Source organism: Syngnathus typhle, linkage group LG4, assembly GCF_033458585.1.
Source record: "Syngnathus typhle isolate RoL2023-S1 ecotype Sweden linkage group LG4, RoL_Styp_1.0, whole genome shotgun sequence".
Lineage (NCBI taxonomy): Eukaryota > Metazoa > Chordata > Actinopteri > Syngnathiformes > Syngnathidae > Syngnathus > Syngnathus typhle.
Window position 1 is genome coordinate 5,999,038 of NC_083741.1, and position 20,670 is coordinate 6,019,707.

At 45.9% G+C, this 20,670-nt stretch overlaps 2 non-coding genes across 2 annotated transcripts; both read left to right on the forward strand.

Moving 5' to 3' along the window:
* Positions 1-1,313: 1,313 nt before the first annotated feature.
* On the forward strand, positions 1,314-1,385 carry trnah-gug (transfer RNA histidin (anticodon GUG)). Its single transcript has one exon. It is a non-coding gene; the product is annotated as a tRNA-His (tRNA).
* Positions 1,386-14,009: 12,624 nt separating this feature from the next.
* On the forward strand, positions 14,010-14,081 carry trnah-gug (transfer RNA histidin (anticodon GUG)). The gene has a single exon. It is a non-coding gene; the product is annotated as a tRNA-His (tRNA).
* The last annotated feature ends 6,589 nt before the right edge of the window (positions 14,082-20,670 follow it).

The window sequence follows — 20,670 nt, forward strand, 5'->3', positions numbered from 1 at the left end:
CCTTGTCCTTTATGTAAACAATGCCGTGTGCGCCGCGCCGCTGATGTCAATTGCAGTTCAAATTACAATAATCCCTTGCTACATCGCGGTTTCACTACATCGCGGATTTTGGAATTTTGAAAATTTGTGAATAATTTCACAAACAAGTCACTCCTGAGTATAAGTCAACCCCCCCCACCCAAACCATGAAAAAAAACGTGACTTATTGTCTGAAAAATACGGTACTTTATTTAGATGTATTCTTTCACTGATTCTTCAAGATGATGTATTTGGTCAGAATGTTTGCCGTTTTATGTGATTTTGCCTAAATAAACATCTTTCAAAAATCTGACCTACAGCTGCTGAAGTGATGGAAACGGTTATTCAAAATAACAGTGTCGTGTTTAATAAGAGTCACTGATAGTAGTTTTTTGATGACATTCTTTTTAATGCTGTTAATTAATAAATGCATTTGTTTTCAAAAAGCTTTTTTTTCGAATATCCATGCATTACTACCTACTAAATGCCAAAACCTTTTATGCAATGACCTTTAAATTTATATTTATATCATTTACATTTATATTTATATCATTTATATTACTTCACTTTACCGAAGTCAAATTCCTTGTTTGGCAAGCTCAAACATGGCGAATAAAAACTCTTGAATCTTGAATCTTCACTCAAAAACTACATCCATCTGCTCCTGGTTCGGCCTCCCGGTCCAAATTTAAATCCCAATTCGGCACGCAAGTCAAAAGTTTGCCCATCCCTGGTTTAGACGCATGCACAACGAATGCATCTATACAATTACGCTGCTGCAAACACAGGTTAACGCACTTGGGTCGAAAACCTGCTTAAATGCTATTTCGCACAAAGTAATAAACTGCCCGTCAGTGAATTGAGCGCCGGTTGAGGAAGTAGTCCGGAAGGCAAGCTTCGGCAACAAATAAGAGTTTTTAGATTCAACAATCTGACGGCACCCTTCAACAAGGATGGGATGTGGACCCATGCGTGAAAAGGACAACGGATTAGCAATGCATCACCTTCACCTCTCGGCCACCTCACCTGTGCGTTGATGTTTTATGTTGATACGATACAGTATGGACGTTGTGCCAAGCTGGGAACCGAAAAAGAAGTAAGCCACAAAAGAAGTGACACTGTCAATAAAGAAAAACATTTTGTCAATGTTGTCTCACCTCAGGTCTTTGGGATCATCAGATCTGCACAGTCATCGGATAGTTCCACAAACATTTCAATATTCTTTCATGGTCTGCCAATGTGCACTTGCTGAAGATCCTAAACGTTTCCAACATATTTAAAGCTATTGCATGTAGGCCATGATCGTATAGTGGTTAGTACTCTGCGTTGTGGCCGCAGCAACCCCGGTTCGAATCCGGGTCATGGCAATACCAAATTACCTTGCTGAACTTCTCTGCTGTTCACTGTTGTTGAACTGTCTTCCGTTGGACAATTACAATTTTCCACACACTTGTCTACAGTCGATAGGCATAACTTGGAGGGTGAATGGGTCAATGGATAGTGCACCAAGGCAGATTCAGATAATGTTGCCTGTAATTTATAACTGTGGTTTCTGGTTGACATATAGACCGCTAGTCTGCCCAGCAGACCCTACACAGTCTTGCCAGTAAATCTACATATCTGAAGCCAGACCCCAATATCCCGCATGAACTCGACCAGTGCCTGAACTTGGTCACAACCTAGACTTACAAATGAAATATACATGGAATAAGACCAGAATAAAAACATACTACACCATCACTGGTTATAGGTGTTTACTTAGGCTCGACACCTGGGGCTGGTATCGGAGGAGGATGGTGGAGCTTCGAGGGGAAGGAGGCTGGCATACAGGAGTTTAAATGCACAGTTTAAAAAGACTGCAGCTTATTGCTGTCTGATCAATTAGCTCCCCCCACCGTCTGTTGTCTTCCGGGATAGAGCACGCTGGCGTCAGATTTGTTGACTGCCGCTTCTGTCCCGGACCGTGTCTGTTACTTGTTTTTCGTTTTCCCGTTTTCAGTGCACCCGTCTCTTCTTTTACTTTTCTCGTGTTGTCTTCAGTCCACTTCGCATTCCTGCAGCTCCGCTCTCACCTATGTGTTTCCTCTCCCTCGGACAACCAGCTACGTTAGCCAGCTAGCCAACAGCCAACTGGCCAAAACCACCACCGGACCCTCCTGCCTCCCGAGTCTGAGCCTGTGGCCGCCTGCTGTGGACTCGACGGCAGCTCTGGCCTGGCTCTCTGGCCTTCCGTCCGGCAGTCTCGAGCGACGGGCTCCACTCCCTGCGGGCTCGCCAACCGTGGCTCTGCTGTGTGCCGCCGTGGTGCGTTGGGGCCTGCCGTTCGAGCGGGTGGAGTCGAGGTGGGGGACGACGGCATTGATTGTCCCAGTACTGGCCAGGCTGGGATAAATCAGTATGGAAATGCCGCCCCCCCCCCCCCCCCTCTTGCTTCACTTGCTGTGGCTGCGCGTGGAGTGAGGTTGTACCCACTCCAGGGGTGGGCTGAGGGCGTGGTAGCAAGTGATATTGAAGCAGGGTGATGCTTAGGGAAGATGTGACAATAGTTGCACGAAGGATAAAAGGCACTGAGGAAAGAAAAGAAAAGAAAAAGAAAGTATAACCAAAACGTCAAAATAGAGGATGACGTTTGCGCAGCGTTGTTTGTTAGTATTGTCTGTGAGCTGTGTCTCTGCTGTTTTTGTGTTGTCTGTGTGTTGTAAGTGATATGTGTTAAAAGGATGAAATTGGCTAATATAGGTGCACTAAAGTATTTATTAGTCTGATTTGCACCGCTAAACGAAAACGAATTTGTAAAGATAGGAAAAAAAATAAAACAAAAAAAAAGGCGAGCAATTTGTTTACGGGCAGAAACTGGTCCACGCTCCGTTAATGCCTAGCCTTGATGAAACAAAACTTGAGAGATGGAAAGAACTTGCTTTCTGGAATTGGATGATGAACAATTATGAAATAACGACATTTCAAAGCTAAATTTAGAATTTGAGAATAAGAGAGCGATTGAGTTAGTTAAAGTTAAGAAACTACAACAATAACTATTATATTACTTTACCGGCAGTTATTTTGTTGATTTTTTTTTTTGATTGGTGGATTGGGTTTTCACATTGTGATCGGACAACAAAAAACGATAGAAATGGGCAGCTGTATTGAGCCATGGTGTTGTCACGTGGTGTTGGCACCTGGCTCAACAGGGGGGATGAAAGGGCAGTTCAGTCAGCTTTAATATACAACATATGAATTTGATATATGTACCGACATGCCAAGATCTGGGAAAAAGCTGGAAAAAACAAAATCATAATGTCTTTAAATTTGAGAGGCGACGATGACCTGACTGAAATTGACGCAATTAGAGTCCCCAGAGGAGTTCCTGATTAATAAGATATAATTGACCAAATTGCAGCGGGATGGGAGTCCTCCATTTGCTGCTGGTGTACGATGAACAAGAACGTTGACAGGATAAATTACATCCATTGCAACATGCAGAAATTGGGCAAACGGACACAAGCGGGACTTGAGGCAGTGCACGAACAGCTAGCCACGCCTTCCCTAGTGTCAATCCAGAACCGCAATGCTCTTGTTATGTTGTTGTCTGGGAAAGGGAGGGTCTGCGCAATGTTCAGGGAACATGCTGCACCTTCAGCCAGAACAACACCGCCCCTGATGGGAGCCTGACGAAGGTGATTGCAAGCTTGCAATCCCTGAACACGAGGATGAAAGAGCACAACAAGTGGATGACTGCTTTTGGGAAGTATAAAGCCCTTGTGTCCTCATTTACTGCTATACTCACCTTGTGTGGATGTTGTTGTATTCCATGTCTCCGTGCTCTGTCACTACAGCAATCTCGCCCATAGACGACGAGATGGCCCGGGTATGCCTAATGTCTGAACGTCAGCATGTTGATGATAAAGATGATGATGATGTCGCAACATTTATCCTTTTTGGTGGAAATATTTGTGCTCATACTTGTCATTCGTCAACTGAAAATCAAGAGAAGTGGTTGTTTTTGGTAATGTAAAAATTGAGCAAATGTGTGATAAACAGGGGGGAAATGTTGGAATAATTTAAGTGAAGCGTTGGCCTGCCAGACCTTTAGGCCTTGTCTTTACGAGTTTAGGGCTTTCCTTTTATCTACGTTCTTCCTCTTTAGTGACAGGGATGTCTTTTGATCCCTGTCAGCCATATGTATCCTTCCTGTCCTTATGTTATCTGTGTGTTTTTGTTCCTGTAAGAGGCCTTCACTAACAATGAGCAGAGCTTATTTGCATAGGCAAAATGTTCTTATTTGGTTGAAAGAAACTTCATTCCTTTTAGTTAACTGTAGGTTTGGTTCATAGATTGTTGTTGATCAGAACTGTTTTTATTTGTTAAGTGTTAAACACAGTTTGAAGTAGTTACGTACAAGTTATCCTATATTTCTTCAATGTTTGTTTGAAGAACTGCATACCAGTTCCCTTACATTTACTTAACATTTGTTTTAGTGTTCAGGAGAAGTTATTTATTGTTAATTTGTGTTAATCTACTAAGTAGATAAAGTCTAGCCAAGGTTTAGTTGCATTGTTCCACAGGAAAGCGGCAATTCAAGTTATCTGATAACACTCGAAGACGAGTCAGCCAACCATGAGAGACGAACAGCTGGTTGAGGAAGGAGGACAGATTCTGCAGGGGTCACGGGCCGACAATGAAGTGCTAATTCACACCACACTACATTCCTTAGCTAATCAGCGTTGCTACAGACACAATCTTCCTTCCCTTTGGTGTAGCAACGCCTCTGTAACCAGGGCAACCAGAACAGTGATGAGAGGAGCAGAAGAAACATCTCAAATGACTAATGCAAAGGTTGCAGACCCTTCACTGGGGCGCACTGGGACAGATGATACCACGTATCTCCTTTGCCGGCCAGTTGGACGGCACGTGAGATGGGCTCATTCGAGATGTTTCTTCTGCTCCCCTCATCACTGTGTGTTGAATTCTTACGTGTCCTGTTAAGACTCCAAAAACAATTACATTTGACAAAACATTGAATCTTACAGTAGATTAAATCATTCTACTCCCCCACCGTTTTGACACATTCACGTAATGTGTCAATAGCGTCGTTGGGGAGCGACTGGACTAGATGGTCCTGTCTTGTCCAGCCACAGGAAACGGGCCTTCTCCATTGAACCATTTGACGTCAATGGTGCCCCTGAGTAATCATCAAATCCTATTCATCTCAATTTGTACTACACTTACAGGCGAGAGGGATCTTATCTTCAATTGTGATCACGTCGCCTCCACATCAACCTACCTAGGCCATTCATATGCGCGCACACATGTACAAACTAACAGACACAAAGGCACCCATTCATTCACCATCACATCTCAACCCCTGTCCCACAACATTTAACTTCATGATGGCCGTGAGCAGGCAGACATTGAAGTCCACCGGACCTCAGTTACAGCCGTGCACATCCCATGTCGTACACGCATTCCCTGCCTGTCCTCATTCATTCTTCCATCATCCAGCCGTAATCTGCCTTGCTATCACGCCCTCAGCACACACCTGAAAATTTGGCTTTTCCTCTGCCTCCTCCTCCACCCTTTGATTGGTATTGTTTTGCAAAACGACACGCTCTTGCCAAGTGTCCTCGTCTCCCACAGTTCCAACAGTTGTCAGAATCTGATGGGGGTTTTGAATTATATGGCGGCCGGCGACCTTGTTGGCCTCTACCTCTTCCTCTGGCCCGCTGGGACCCATGGAAGAAGACTGTTGTATCTTCATCTAGGTCATCATCATCATCGTTGTCTACATGAAATACATCAGAACTTTTGCCTCTTTTGATCACCTTTTCAGCATGTCTGCCCCATTGCATAGTTGTTGTAACACTGGCAACATCTACTTCCACCAAATGTTTCCATACCCAGTTGCCGATTTCAGGGCGGAAATTAGTAAGGAGCGCATTTTTAAGCTGTTGCTGATAAGCACTCTCAGCTTCATCATTGAATGGGATGCCACTATGCACCCTGAATTATTTTTCAAATCTTAAGCGAAAATCATCAGTATCTTCTCCAGGCTTCTGTTTAATTCCTGCCAAATGACCATAATTCGCTCGTCTTCGAAATATAGTTCTCACTCTTTGCACAAGATCATTCCATTGTGCTGCATACTCCCCTATCAATTGATTTCCCTCAACAGGATAGGGGAAAGGCCCTTGATTATTTCTACCTGTATAATTCCCTCTAACCTTTGCCCAGTCTTTTCCCAAAGAAGACATTGCAGCTTCTCCTGCCTTATGCCTATTTAGTCTGTAGGAATGTATGATTCCAGCCATGTCTTCTGGCCATTTATCTGGGTCTTCTGCAACAGGGGTAACCCCTTCAACTGCTTTTCTTGCCTCTTCCAAAGTCCGGGGCCAAAAAACATACGTATGTGGAGGGTAGCCTTCCCCTGCAATAGGGTTTGGCACCTGTATCATTGGGCACACATCAACATTGCCTACATTTTGGGAAAATCTTCTTCTTGTTTGTACAGGAGTTCTAATAATATGACCCTGACCATTTTTGCTATTATATGGGGGAGGGTGCAGGTCTGTTAAATTTGGATAGGAGCGGACGACTTCTCTTGCTCCTCTGCTTGAGCTGCGCCTTGAGCTGCGCCTTGAGCTGCGCCTTGAGCTGCGCCTTGAGCTATGGCAGGGACAGCGCGCCTGCGCACTATGGCCTCATTGTTTTCCGGCCTGACAAACATACCTGCCTCATCACTTTTCACCTTTCTATCTTTTGTCTTTTGAATTTGTTCTCTTCTCTCATGTGAAGCTTTCAACCACACTCTAGCGCAGGGGTGGGCAAACTACGGCCCGCGGGCCACATCCGGCCCACGGGACCGTTTAATCCGGCCCGCCAACCCTGAACAAATTGTATTAAACGTTTTTTTTTTGGTCATTTTGCCTGCAATGACTGCGTTTTCCCAGTAGATGGCGAAGCGCTCGCCTGCGCATTTACTACCGGAAGCCGTGTCAGAAAGCTCGGTGCACACTCACAAGTGCGTGTACGTACTCCGTAGTACGGACTTGGCGCACTCTCGCTCTATTCGTATCAGTCCCGAATTTAGAGCGTGGGTTTTGACGACAGCATTCTTATAATTCGCGCGCTGAGCTTTCAGATGCAGTTTTGCGCTAAAGCCACCCACAAACCTTCCCCTGGAATCCTTCCATTAAAATGAGTGGCCCGAAAAAAAGAAGTGAGTGCCGAATGTTAAAAAAGAGTGGACAATTTGGCTCGACGTACGCGACGTGACGTTCAGCCACATCAACATCAACCCGTCACAGATCAAGGTAAACGGACCAACACCTCGGATCTCGCCTAAGAATTGCCACAACAAATTTTACTCCAGACTATGACGCACTAGCAAAAAAGGGAGACCAACAACACTGTTCCCACTGAAAATGAACGGGAGGCTCTCAAGTTTATTGTAAAAAAATGCATTTTGAATATGATTTGTACACATAGCAGGGATTGAAACTAGCGACCATTCTCATTTTCAAACAATGCTGGATGCTCAAGGACATTGATGCACCACCTATTTGTGACTAATCTTAACCTGTAAAGTTCTTAAGGCTTACTTTAAGGAGGTGTTTCCCGTTTCCTCACCTCTGTTACCAGGTGTTTGCGAGTTAAAACTCTGCTCTGATTTTCAGATACCCCTCACCGTGTTGCTGTTTTGATTACTTTATTTGGATGTATGCTTTCACCGATTCTTCAAGATATATTTGGTCAGAATGTTTGCCGTTTGATGTGATCTCATAAGATAAACATCTTTCATTAATCCAGTGCTTCTCAATTATTTTCTGTTACGCCCCCCCCCTAGCAAGAAGAAAACTATTCGCGCCCCCCCCTCCCCACCGTGACTATCCTAACTTGTCTTGTAAGTCGTAAAATGTTGCACTGTCGCAAACGTCACAGAAGTAACAATGAGAGCGCCACTGCTCCCTGCTGGGAAGATGCGCAATTACACTTTATTCTAGTACTGCAAAAAAAAAGCCTGTTCCCCAGGGTCACACGCGCCCCCCCAGGTATAGCACGGCGCCCCCCAAGGGGGGTGCCCCACTATTTGAGAAGCACTGCATTAATCTGACCTGCAGGCACTGAAGTGATGGAGATTGTTCTTCATAATAACAGTGTCGTATTTTATGAGAATCACTGATAGCAGTTTTTTAGTGAATTATTTTTTTAATGCTGTTAATAAATGCATTTGTTTTCAAAAAAAATTGTTTGGAATATCCATGCTTTACTACCTACTAAAGGCCAAGATCTTTTATGCAATGACCTTTACAGGTCGCTTATATGACTTCACACAACGCCTACGTCCATCTGCTCCTTGTCCGGCCCGCCGGTCCAAATTTAGAACCCAGTTCGGCCCGCGAGTCAAAAAGTTTGCCCACCCCTGCTCTAGCGCAATTCAATTCTCTCTCTTTTCTTTCCTTTCTCTGTCCCTTTGTTATCCTAGCCACACTCTCCTCCTAAACTTCAACTACTATCTTCCACATTTCAACTTCCCTTCTACTCCATACTTTGTCTTCCACTTCGGCATGTATCGCATACAATTAAGAAATCTACTCGCCATGAACTTCTCATCTCCTTCAAGAGCTAGAGATTTACCGTTTTTATTTCCCATCTTAATTTGGTATTTTAGGTTTTTATATTTCTTTTCCAATTTTTTTATTTTGAAGATTCTCAATGCAGGTTTATTTAAATTGACCTTTCAACAAATTCCTAACCTATGTTATTTCCGTGGATTAATGCTAGAACTGTTTTTTTAGTCAATTTATCCTACCACTTTGACACTTTCAATCACACAACCTTCAGGCAAACAGCTTGGAAAAATGGACAAAAAAAGAATCTACGTCCTCCTTCAATTAAGAAAAAGAAGCTCTGTTTTTTCTTAGCCCTCTTCCTTCCACTGGGACTAGAACCCCAGCTGTTTCTTGGCTTGGAAAAACCAAAGCCGTATCTCATAGCCCGGACAAACCAAAGCCGTATCTCATAGCTCGGACAAACCAAAGTCGTATCTTGTGCACTTCTACCTTTTACGCATTTCACAACAGCACAATCACACAACTTTAGGGCTTTAACTTACTTGTCCCCTGGTTCATTGCACTGCCGGATCCCGTCAATCCGCCGCTGTCAGACGAAGGCAGACCTAAGATGCTGGCCCAGTGAAAAATTTCCTTCCCAGGTCTTTCTTTACCAGGTCTGGCTAATGGACGCTGGCCCGTCGACGGTGTACAGCGCATCGTCGTCCGTCGGTCAGCAGTGGGTATGTTGGAATCCAGGTCACGGCACCAAAATGTCAGTGTTTGCAAGAACCACACGGGAGAGTATGCCCTTTAAGCACTTGCAAGTGGAGAAGTCATGCGTCACTGTGTATACAGCGATGCTCGAACGAAGTCTGACTTGGGCCTCTTGCAAGAGCATATTTATTGAGAGAAACAGAGTGGGGGGGAGAATGCACAGGATGGGGGTGAACCCCTGGGCTCTGGTCAAATCATAGCGGGGCGTTTTACGATGTGTAAACAGAACAACTTTGATTGCTTCCTCTGCAGCTGGTCAATCAGTTCAAAGAATCTTAGCACTTTGTTCTACTACTTTGTTAAGACAGGATACGGGGAGGTGTTTTGGGCATGTCCCACTGGTAGGAGACCCCGTGGACGACCCAGGATGCGCTGGAGAGACTGTCTCTCGGCTGGCCTGGGAACTCCTTGGGATCCCCCGGGATGAGCTGGATGAAGTGGCTGAGGAGAGGGAAGTCTGGGAGTCCCTCCTAAAGCTGCTGCCCCCGCAACACGACCCTGGATAAGTGGAAGAGATGGATGGATGGATGGATGGATGGATGGATGGATGGATAGATGGATGGATGGATGGATGGATGGATGGATGCAATCGACATTTAAAAGCGCAATAGGTCGCCAGTTACTAAGATCCGTTTTATCTACTTTTTTGTGTAATAATGTCACAATCCCTGCTCTCCAGCTGTCTGGTAGGTGCTCTGTTTGATCCATTTCATTAAAAACAGTAAGTAAAATGTCCCAAAACGTTAGGTAAAACTCCAAACATATTCCATCCACCCCTGGGGCTTTTGCTTTCTTAAATTGTTTTACACATTTGTTTATATCCTTTTGGGTAAAATATTTTGTTAGTAGCTCTTTATCTTTAACTGTTTTTACAATAAAATCGAATACATCTGACATTGTCTCAGCGTATGTCTCCCCTATCATACAATCTCTGAAAGTAGTTTTCTACTGTTTCATTTACAGTGGAGCCTCGGTTTTCGAACGTCCCGGTTCTCGAATAAAATGGTAGTCGAACAAAAAATTCGAGATTTTTTTGTTTCGGATGTCGGACGAAATTTCGGTTGTCGAACCTCGCGAGATGAGCCGAGAGGACCCGCATGCCAACTGACTCCGTTTGTTATTACATTCTCGTTACTCTGAGGATTGCATCAACTCTAATCATGCCTCCAAAGGAAGCAAGTGGGAGGAGTAGAGCCATCCTAAAACACAAAGACGCTCGTAAAGCAATGTGACAGTGAGCGCCCGGAGCGCTGCGGTTGCGTGATTGGACCAAATTAAGCTCCCTGCGAACTGAGGTCCACTTAAATTTTGGAAAGTACATCAGGACATTAAAAATATTTTCTAAATTTCAGCGACGACTCTGTCACAATAATGCGGGCAGCGCGGTGTAGTTGCGTGGTCGGCGACGCGCTACGGTTGCACGTTCGGACAAAAATGCGCAAATGAAAAAATGACTTAAAATGGCGTTGGTTTTTTTTGCGTGGAACGGATTACATTTTTTTCCATAATTTGTAATCGGAAAACATGATTCGGAATTCAAACGATTCACTTCTCGAACAGCCTTCTGGAACGGATTGTGGTTGAAAACCGAGGCTCCACTGTATTTCACTACTTTGCTCTGTAATTTTTACATTCTCTTTTTGCAATTTGGACATTCCAACTCCTTTGTTCATGATTTTTTTTTAAAATAAGTACCTGGTGCATTTTCTCCTTTTATTTCTCTTTCCCTGCTTCTTATTATTATGCCTTTACTTTTTATAACCACCAAGCTTCTCAGCTCATTTTTCACGTGTTTGATTTCGTCATCGAAGTTTATTCCCTTTTGTGGCAAGTTAAAATACCTCTGTAGTCAATTTTTCCTTCCTAACATGCGTTTCATTTCCTGCTCTTTTAAAGAAAATCTGAATTCTTACCTTTATCTTTTCCCATCACTGTGCCCGGGATTTGTACAAGTCCTGAAGGGTCTGCCAGTTCTTATAGAGCGCCCTGTAGTGAGCAACCAAAGCCTCATCATCAAGCAGGGAGCACGAACCTTTAGTTTCCACGAACCTCCAAATACGTAGTCACGCCAGAGGGAACTGACAGAGTGCAAGACAGTATTAAGTGATCCGAAAAGAAAACAGGTTTTAGTCGTGTGAGTACATAATCAATGCTCAAAGTACACTATGCTCCTGTTTAAAAGAATCCGGGGGTTATTTATTAAAATGGTCAGTCCATCATTGCGGTTTTCATTTGACCCACTCCATAATGATGGATAGGGCAACATCTCCTCCCACTGTCTGTAATTTCTAATTACTAATAATAAAATAATATTAAATAAAAAGGGTATGCCGCATTCTTGAATTAAAATCATATGGGCCTTGAGGGTTTTTAAGGAGGATAAGACACTGAGTGCTCTAATCTTGGATTATACACTTCTAACATTGATGGTTAATGGGGTTCGTGTCATTAGTATAATACTCCTATAGAGGGTCTCATATTTTTTGTACTAAGTTCATTTTGTTTTTACTTGTTAATCACTTCACTGGTTCTTTTGTTTGAGATAAAAGAACCAGTGAAGTGGGTCTCATATTTGTTAAGTTATTTCTTTTGACAGTAACTCCTTTATTGCGGTACCACAGGCAGAACTTGGCCGCCGGCGACCTTTCCTGGTTGCGTCTGGTGACGTTCTCTCCCTCAACCTTAAATTCATGGTATTGCGGCTTTTGGGTGTCGATTGTAGGCATATATTTAAAAAGGAGATTTCATTTGGTGAGTTGGAAGGGAATACTCTGGACTCATCCAGCTCACTATCTGGGCTCCCAGGCTTTCCTCTCTCCTCTGACGTCGACAGCGATTCAGAGGACCGTTCAGATGCGAGTCTTTTAGCTTTTTGCACACAAAAATCTAAGTGTCTGCACTCAACTCATCTGTGGCTATTTCTTGTGAAATGTCACTTTCCATTTGTGTGCTTACCATATGCCCCTTCCCTTTACCATCATTTTCCTTCACCTGTGTCATTTTTCTCCCGGCCTTCAGTTTGTTGGCAAAAGACTGGACACTTTCTGTAGAGATGATCACTTTCTCCACAGAGATTGCACTTTCTGCCATTACTACACTCTTCAAAAGTGTGACCAATTACTCTCCATTTCCGGCACACAGTATAAAGTATACATCTGTGTCACTCCAAATCATTAAATTCATCGATCAAAATTTTCGTCCTTTATGTAAACAACGCCGCGTGAGCGCTGCGCCGCTGACGTCGGACTCGTCATAAATTGCAGTTAAAATTATTTCACAGGCCCATATAATTATAAACAACAATTTTATCAAACAATCTCTGTCACTCCAAGTCATTAAATCCCGTGATCGAATCCCTTGTCCTTTATGTAAACAATGCCGTGTGCGCCGCGCCGCTGATGTCAATTGCAGTTCAAATTACAATAATCCCTTGCTACATCGCGGTTTCACTACATCGCGGATTTTGGAATTTTGAAAATTTGTGAATAATTTCACAAACAAGTCACTCCTGAGTATAAGTCAACCCCCCCCACCCAAACCATGAAAAAAAACGTGACTTATTGTCTGAAAAATACGGTACTTTATTTAGATGTATTCTTTCACTGATTCTTCAAGATGATGTATTTGGTCAGAATGTTTGCCGTTTTATGTGATTTTGCCTAAATAAACATCTTTCAAAAATCTGACCTACAGCTGCTGAAGTGATGGAAACGGTTATTCAAAATAACAGTGTCGTGTTTAATAAGAGTCACTGATAGTAGTTTTTTGATGACATTCTTTTTAATGCTGTTAATTAATAAATGCATTTGTTTTCAAAAAGCTTTTTTTTCGAATATCCATGCATTACTACCTACTAAATGCCAAAACCTTTTATGCAATGACCTTTAAATTTATATTTATATCATTTACATTTATATTTATATCATTTATATTACTTCACTTTACCGAAGTCAAATTCCTTGTTTGGCAAGCTCAAACATGGCGAATAAAAACTCTTGAATCTTGAATCTTCACTCAAAAACTACATCCATCTGCTCCTGGTTCGGCCTCCCGGTCCAAATTTAAATCCCAATTCGGCACGCAAGTCAAAAGTTTGCCCATCCCTGGTTTAGACGCATGCACAACGAATGCATCTATACAATTACGCTGCTGCAAACACAGGTTAACGCACTTGGGTCGAAAACCTGCTTAAATGCTATTTCGCACAAAGTAATAAACTGCCCGTCAGTGAATTGAGCGCCGGTTGAGGAAGTAGTCCGGAAGGCAAGCTTCGGCAACAAATAAGAGTTTTTAGATTCAACAATCTGACGGCACCCTTCAACAAGGATGGGATGTGGACCCATGCGTGAAAAGGACAACGGATTAGCAATGCATCACCTTCACCTCTCGGCCACCTCACCTGTGCGTTGATGTTTTATGTTGATACGATACAGTATGGACGTTGTGCCAAGCTGGGAACCGAAAAAGAAGTAAGCCACAAAAGAAGTGACACTGTCAATAAAGAAAAACATTTTGTCAATGTTGTCTCACCTCAGGTCTTTGGGATCATCAGATCTGCACAGTCATCGGATAGTTCCACAAACATTTCAATATTCTTTCATGGTCTGCCAATGTGCACTTGCTGAAGATCCTAAACGTTTCCAACATATTTAAAGCTATTGCATGTAGGCCATGATCGTATAGTGGTTAGTACTCTGCGTTGTGGCCGCAGCAACCCCGGTTCGAATCCGGGTCATGGCAATACCAAATTACCTTGCTGAACTTCTCTGCTGTTCACTGTTGTTGAACTGTCTTCCGTTGGACAATTACAATTTTCCACACACTTGTCTACAGTCGATAGGCATAACTTGGAGGGTGAATGGGTCAATGGATAGTGCACCAAGGCAGATTCAGATAATGTTGCCTGTAATTTATAACTGTGGTTTCTGGTTGACATATAGACCGCTAGTCTGCCCAGCAGACCCTACACAGTCTTGCCAGTAAATCTACATATCTGAAGCCAGACCCCAATATCCCGCATGAACTCGACCAGTGCCTGAACTTGGTCACAACCTAGACTTACAAATGAAATATACATAGAATAAGACCAGAATAAAAACATACTACACCATCACTGGTTATAGGTGTTTACTTAGGCTCGACACCTGGGGCTGGTATCGGAGGAGGATGGTGGAGCTTCGAGGGGAAGGAGGCTGGCATACAGGAGTTTAAATGCACAGTTTAAAAAGACTGCAGCTTATTGCTGTCTGATCAATTAGCTCCCCCCACCGTCTGTTGTCTTCCGGGATAGAGCACGCTGGCGTCAGATTTGTTGACTGCCGCTTCTGTCCCGGACCGTGTCTGTTACTTGTTTTTCGTTTTCCCGTTTTCAGTGCACCCGTCTCTTCTTTTACTTTTCTCGTGTTGTCTTCAGTCCACTTCGCATTCCTGCAGCTCCGCTCTCACCTATGTGTTTCCTCTCCCTCGGACAACCAGCTACGTTAGCCAGCTAGCCAACAGCCAACTGGCCAAAACCACCACCGGACCCTCCTGCCTCCCGAGTCTGAGCCTGTGGCCGCCTGCTGTGGACTCGACGGCAGCTCTGGCCTGGCTCTCTGGCCTTCCGTCCGGCAGTCTCGAGCGACGGGCTCCACTCCCTGCGGGCTCGCCAACCGTGGCTCTGCTGTGTGCCGCCGTGGTGCGTTGGGGCCTGCCGTTCGAGCGGGTGGAGTCGAGGTCGACAGGCATCACCACCTGGTCCACTGCTGCTTCCACACGAGGCTGGGATCCTTCGCCGTCGTCGCTACATCCGGACCGGCACTTCCCCGATGGCTCACCCGTCTCCTCTTTTTGGACTACCAACCCCCCGTCACCCCCACCTCCCGTAGAAAGGCCCGTACTGCCAACTTCAACAACCTCCGCTCCCGCCCCTCCTGCTCCTCCATCCATCTCCTTCGCACTGCTGACCGATGTCCTGTTATTAACTATATCCTATTGTCTCTCCCCCCCCACCCATACGCCCCCCCTTTTTGTTAATAAACAAATAACCCAGTAAATAAGAGGAGAAAAACGGAGTAATGGAGTGGTCTGACAATAACCTGACATGTCTGTGGCTTTGAAAACTGGGCAATATAACCAACCGGAAAGGGAAGTGTTCCTTTTTTTGTGTCAGATCAGCAGCAAAATCCTAGTGTCTCAAGAACACCCAGCCCTAAGCTTACAGTCACCCAGAACTGCAACCAACATATGCAGCAAAAATTATCTTTGCTGCTTACTCCCGCTGACTCTTTTTAACACAAAGAAATAGACACAGCGTCGGGGAATTGAACCTCGGCCGAGGTTTAGCTAAAACAGCCTGTTGCATTTTGTTAAAGATGTCCGTCGTTGCGCAAGGAAAACAAAGATGTGGAGTAACAGGTGGTTCTTTAATTGCAAGATTTCGGGTTGTTTACTGGCGGTTAGTGCACAAGGCACTTCAGCAGATGTAACAACAATGTCACACTCCAGATCAGAAGGCTTTATACTGACCAAAAGCAGGAACTCATGAACTCAGGAAAACATGTCCTTATAGGGTAGACATCTGCTCTGTTATCACTTGAATATCCTGTTATCCACTGAATGTTTTGTGACTATGTGTCATGGAACTTAACTGAGCTCTGTGTGCCGTGTCTGTGCTCTCTGCCTATGTGTAAGTGAAAGTAAAAAAGCTCTGTGTGCTGTGTCTGTGCTCTGATTGAGCAACTATGTTTGGATAAATTATTTACACATTGATTGATATGATGAAGTATATCACTTTGTATAAACTAATAAGAGTATGCACACGTTGCTGCTCTTCAGGCCCTAAACTGATCTCCATTGAATTCCATCCATTACGTGTACCGAGGGGGGTGGGGGGGGTTCGTGGGCGTGCTGGAGCCTATACCAGCACTCATTGGGCAGTAGGGGGGTGACACGTTGTAACTGGTTGCCAGCCAATTGCGGGGCACACAGAGACAAACAATCATTCGCACTTGCACTCACACCTATGGGCAATTGGGAATACTCAATCGGCTGACCAAGCATGTTTTTGTGATGTGGGTTGAAAACCCACGGAGGCACGGGGAGAACATGCAAACTCCACACAGGGAGCGCCAGATCACAAGTCAAAAGTCCTTTTATGATACAAATGGATTTGCTTTCCTGTCAAAGTTCTACTGCAGGTTTGATCGGTCCTCCCACACAGCGGGACTTTCTGCAGCACAATCTACATACTCACCTCTCCCCACAACTGCTCTGTCTACACCTCTATCATCGTTGTCACCCACTCTCTCTCTTGCAGAGGCCGCGCCCGCACTCCAGATCCGCGGAAGTGCGCCAGATGTTACGGAGACAAAAGACCAGGAAGGCACCGGGCCCAGACGGCGTGTCACCTTCCTGCTTGAAAGTCTGCGCTGAGCAGCTGGCGCCCACCTTTGAATGGATCTTCAACCGTTCTCTGGACCTGTGTGAGGTGCCCTCGTGTTTCAAGAGCTCCACCATCGTTCCAGTGGCCAAGAAGCCCGCCATCACAGGTTTGAATGACTATAGACCCGTCGCACTGACATCTGTGGTCATGAAATCTTTCGAGAGGTTAGTGCTGAACCACCTGAAGGAGGTCATGGGCCCCCTGCTTGACCCTCTCCAGTTTGCCTACCGGGCAAACAGGTCAGTGGATGATGCGGTCAACATGGGACTGCACTACATCCTGCACCACCTGGACACCCCAGGAACGTACGCCAGGATCTTGTTCGTGGACTTCAGCTCGGCGTTCAACACCATCGCTCCTGACATCCTCCAACAGAAGCTCATCCAGCTTGCAGTGCCTGCCTCCACCTGTCAGTGGATCACCAGCTTCCTGACCAACAGGAGACAGCGTGTGAGGCTGGGGGGGATCACATCTGACACCCAGACCACCAATACTGGAGCCCCTCAGGGGTGTGTCCTCTCCCCACTGCTCTTCTCTCTCTACACCAATGATTTCTCCTCAGGTGACTCTCCTGTGAAGCTCCTGAAGTATGCAGACGACACCACTCTCATCGGACTGATCCAGGACGGTGATGAGACTGCGTACAGACAGGAGGTGGAGCGGCTGGTCCACTGGTGCAGCCAAAACCATCTGGAGCTGAACCCGCTCAAGACCGTGGAGATGACAGTGGATTTCAGGCGAGACCCTTCACCACTTTTACCCCTCACTATCCGCAGTAATACTATTCTCTCCACAGACACCTTCAAGTTCCTGGGAACCACGATCTCTCAGGACCTGAAATGGACCGGCCACATAGACTCTGTACGGAAGAAGGCCCAGCAGAGGCTGTACTTCCTGAGACAGCTCAAGAAGTTCAACCTGCTGCGAGAGCTTCTGAAGACCTTCTACACTGCCATCATCCAGTCTGTCCTCTGCAGCTCCATCACTGTCTGGTTTAGATCAGCCTCCAAACAAGACAAGCACAGACTGCAACGGACAATCAGGACTGCAGAAAAGATCATTGGAATCAACCTCCCATCTATCCAAGACTTATACCTGTCCAGGACCAGGAAACGTGCAAGGAACATCTCTACAGACCCTTCTCACCCAGGTTGCAGCCTGTTCGAACTACTCCCCTCCGGACGGCGTTACAGAGCTCTGTATGTCAAAACCAGCAGACACAGAGACAGGTTAGTTCCCCTGGCTGTCCCTCTAATGAACTCACACCACTCTTAGAGTCTCAGAGACATTGCTGTGCAATAACATCTTCCTCTCGACGCTTTATTTTGAATTGTCTGTATTATGTGTACTGTGTCCACTTTGCATCCATTGCAGCATGGTCATCCTAGAAGAGGAATCCTCCCATCTGTGGTCTCTTCTCAAGGTTTCTCATTTCCCCTAGTAGGAGTTTTGAGTTTTTCCTTGCCCTCCTGGGAGTTTAAGATCAGGGGATGTTTGAGAATATTTGTCAATTTTCCCACATGTCCTGAGTGTTGTTAGTTACCTAAATGTTGAACAGAGGCTGAGATGTACCAAAGTCAAATTCCTTGTTTGGCATGCTCAAACATGGCTAATAAAAAATCTTGAATCTAAAGGGGCCCCATGGTCTTGTGCAGCAGCCAATCAGAAAATAGAACTGTTTCTGCCAGGTTTCTGCCCACAAAGCTAATCTCTGGTGTGATTGATTGATTGATTGATTGATTGATTGATTGATTGATTGATTGATTGTAAGCCACATTTGTAGAAGCAGTACTTTCTTGTGAAAGCTCTCCTACACTAGAGTCAATGTTTTTTTATGTTTGTGATGTTTGATATTTGTTTGATATTTGTTTGAATGGTGAAACACCAGCAGTTTGACTGAGTTTGTTTAATAACTGTTAATAAATTAACATTTATAATTAATTCCTTCTTTTTTGTTACTTAACTACAGGATATATTCGGAATTTGAACGATTTTTGCAATTTGGACATTCCAACTCCTTCATGATTTTTTTTTAAAATAAGTACCTAGTGCATTTTCTCCTTTTATTTCTCTTTCCCTGCTTCTTACTTTTATAACTTTACTTTTTATAACCACCAAGCTTCTCACCTCATTTTTCACGTGTTTGATTTCGTCATTGAAGTTTATTCCCTTTTGTGGCAAGTTAAAATACCTCTGTACACCCTGTTCCAAATTATTATGCAAATCGTATTTAAGTGTCAGAAAGATAAAATTTTTTGTTTTTCAATTAAACTCATGGACGGTATTCCGTGTGAGGGCTCTTTGGATAACTGAGATCAATTTCAGACACCGGTGATGATTACCGGCCAGTTGAGCCCACATTAAGGAGAAACTACTCAAGAATGGCGTTCCACATTATTAAGCAGATGATTTGAAGTTCGCTTTGAGCAGTGGCGGACGCCAACCCACGACCGGTGGGAGAGCTCGGAGGGCGGATGGGCTTTCAAGGAAGCCCCCCAGGCCGGTCCCACTCGCACTTAGAATTTTTTATTTTTTTTTTGGCTTCCATAATGTACCGGGCGCGGACGCGAAACCCACGCCGGGCAGGAGAGCTCGAAAGGCGGATAAGCATTCAAGGAAGCACCGTCTGGAGCTTCAGAGCCGTTCCGCCTAACATTTTACGCCCGATTGGGGTTCCAGGGAGGCGGGTAAGCATTTTTAACCAACCATGGAGCTTTTCTCGGACTTCCGTCTGGAGCTTCAGAGCCGTTCCGCCTAACATTTTACGCCCGATTGGGGTTCCAGGGAGGCGGGTAAGCATTTTTAACCAACCATGGAGCTTTTCTCGGACTTCCGTCTGGAGCTTCAGAGCCGTTCCGCCTAACATTTTACGCCCGATTGGGGTTCCAGGGAGGCGGGTAAGCATTTTTAACCAACCATGGAGCTTTTCTCGGACTTCCGTCTGGAGCTTCAGAGCCGTTCCGCCTGACTTTTAACGTAGAGTACCGGGCGCAAACCACTAACTCAAGCCCGGCATGGCAGCTCGAAAGGCGGCTAAGCATTCAAGGAAGCGACGCCGGCCGGTCCGCGGGCCAAATAGGGTCCAGTAAAGTACCGGGCGCAAACCACTAACTCAAGCCCGGCATGGCAGCTCGAAAGGCGGCTAAGCATTCAAGGAAGCGACGCCGGCCGGTCCGCGGGCCAAATAGGGTCCAGTAAAGTACCGGGCGCAAACCACTAACTCAAGCCCGGCATGGCAGCTCGAAAGGCGGCTAAGCATTCAAGGAAGCGACGCCGGCCGGTCCGCGGGCCAAATAGGGTCCAGTAAAGTACCGGGCGCAAACCACTAACTCAAGCCCGGCATGGCAGCTCGAAAGGCGGCTAAGCATTCAAGGAAGCGACGCCGGCCGGTCCGCGGGCCAAATAGGGTCCAGTAAAGTACCGGGCGCGGCCACTAACGCCTTGTGGCGGTCGCCTTGTGGCGGTCGGGGCTGGCGCTTGGGGCCGGTGGCGGTCGCCTTGTGGCGGTCGCCTTGTGGCGGTCGGGGGGTGGCGGTCGGGGCTGGCGCTTGGGGCCAGTGGCGGTCGCCTTGTGGCGGTCGCCTTGTGGCGGTCGCCTTGTGGCGGTCGCCTTGTGGCGGTCGGGGGGTGGCGGTCGGGGCTGGCGCTTGGGGCCGGTGGCGGTCGCCTTGTGGCGGTCGCCTTGTGGCGGTCGGGGGGTGGCGGTCGGGGCTGGCGCTTGGGGCCAGTGGCGGTCGCCTTGTGGCGGTCGCCTTGTGGCGGTCGCCTTGTGGCGGTCGCCTTGTGGCGGTCGCCTTGTGGCGGTCGCCTTGTGGCGGTCGGGGGGTGGCGGTCGGGGCTGGCGCTTGGGGCCGGTGGCGGTCGCCTTGTGGCGGTCGCCTTGTGGCGGTCGGGGGGTGGCGGTCG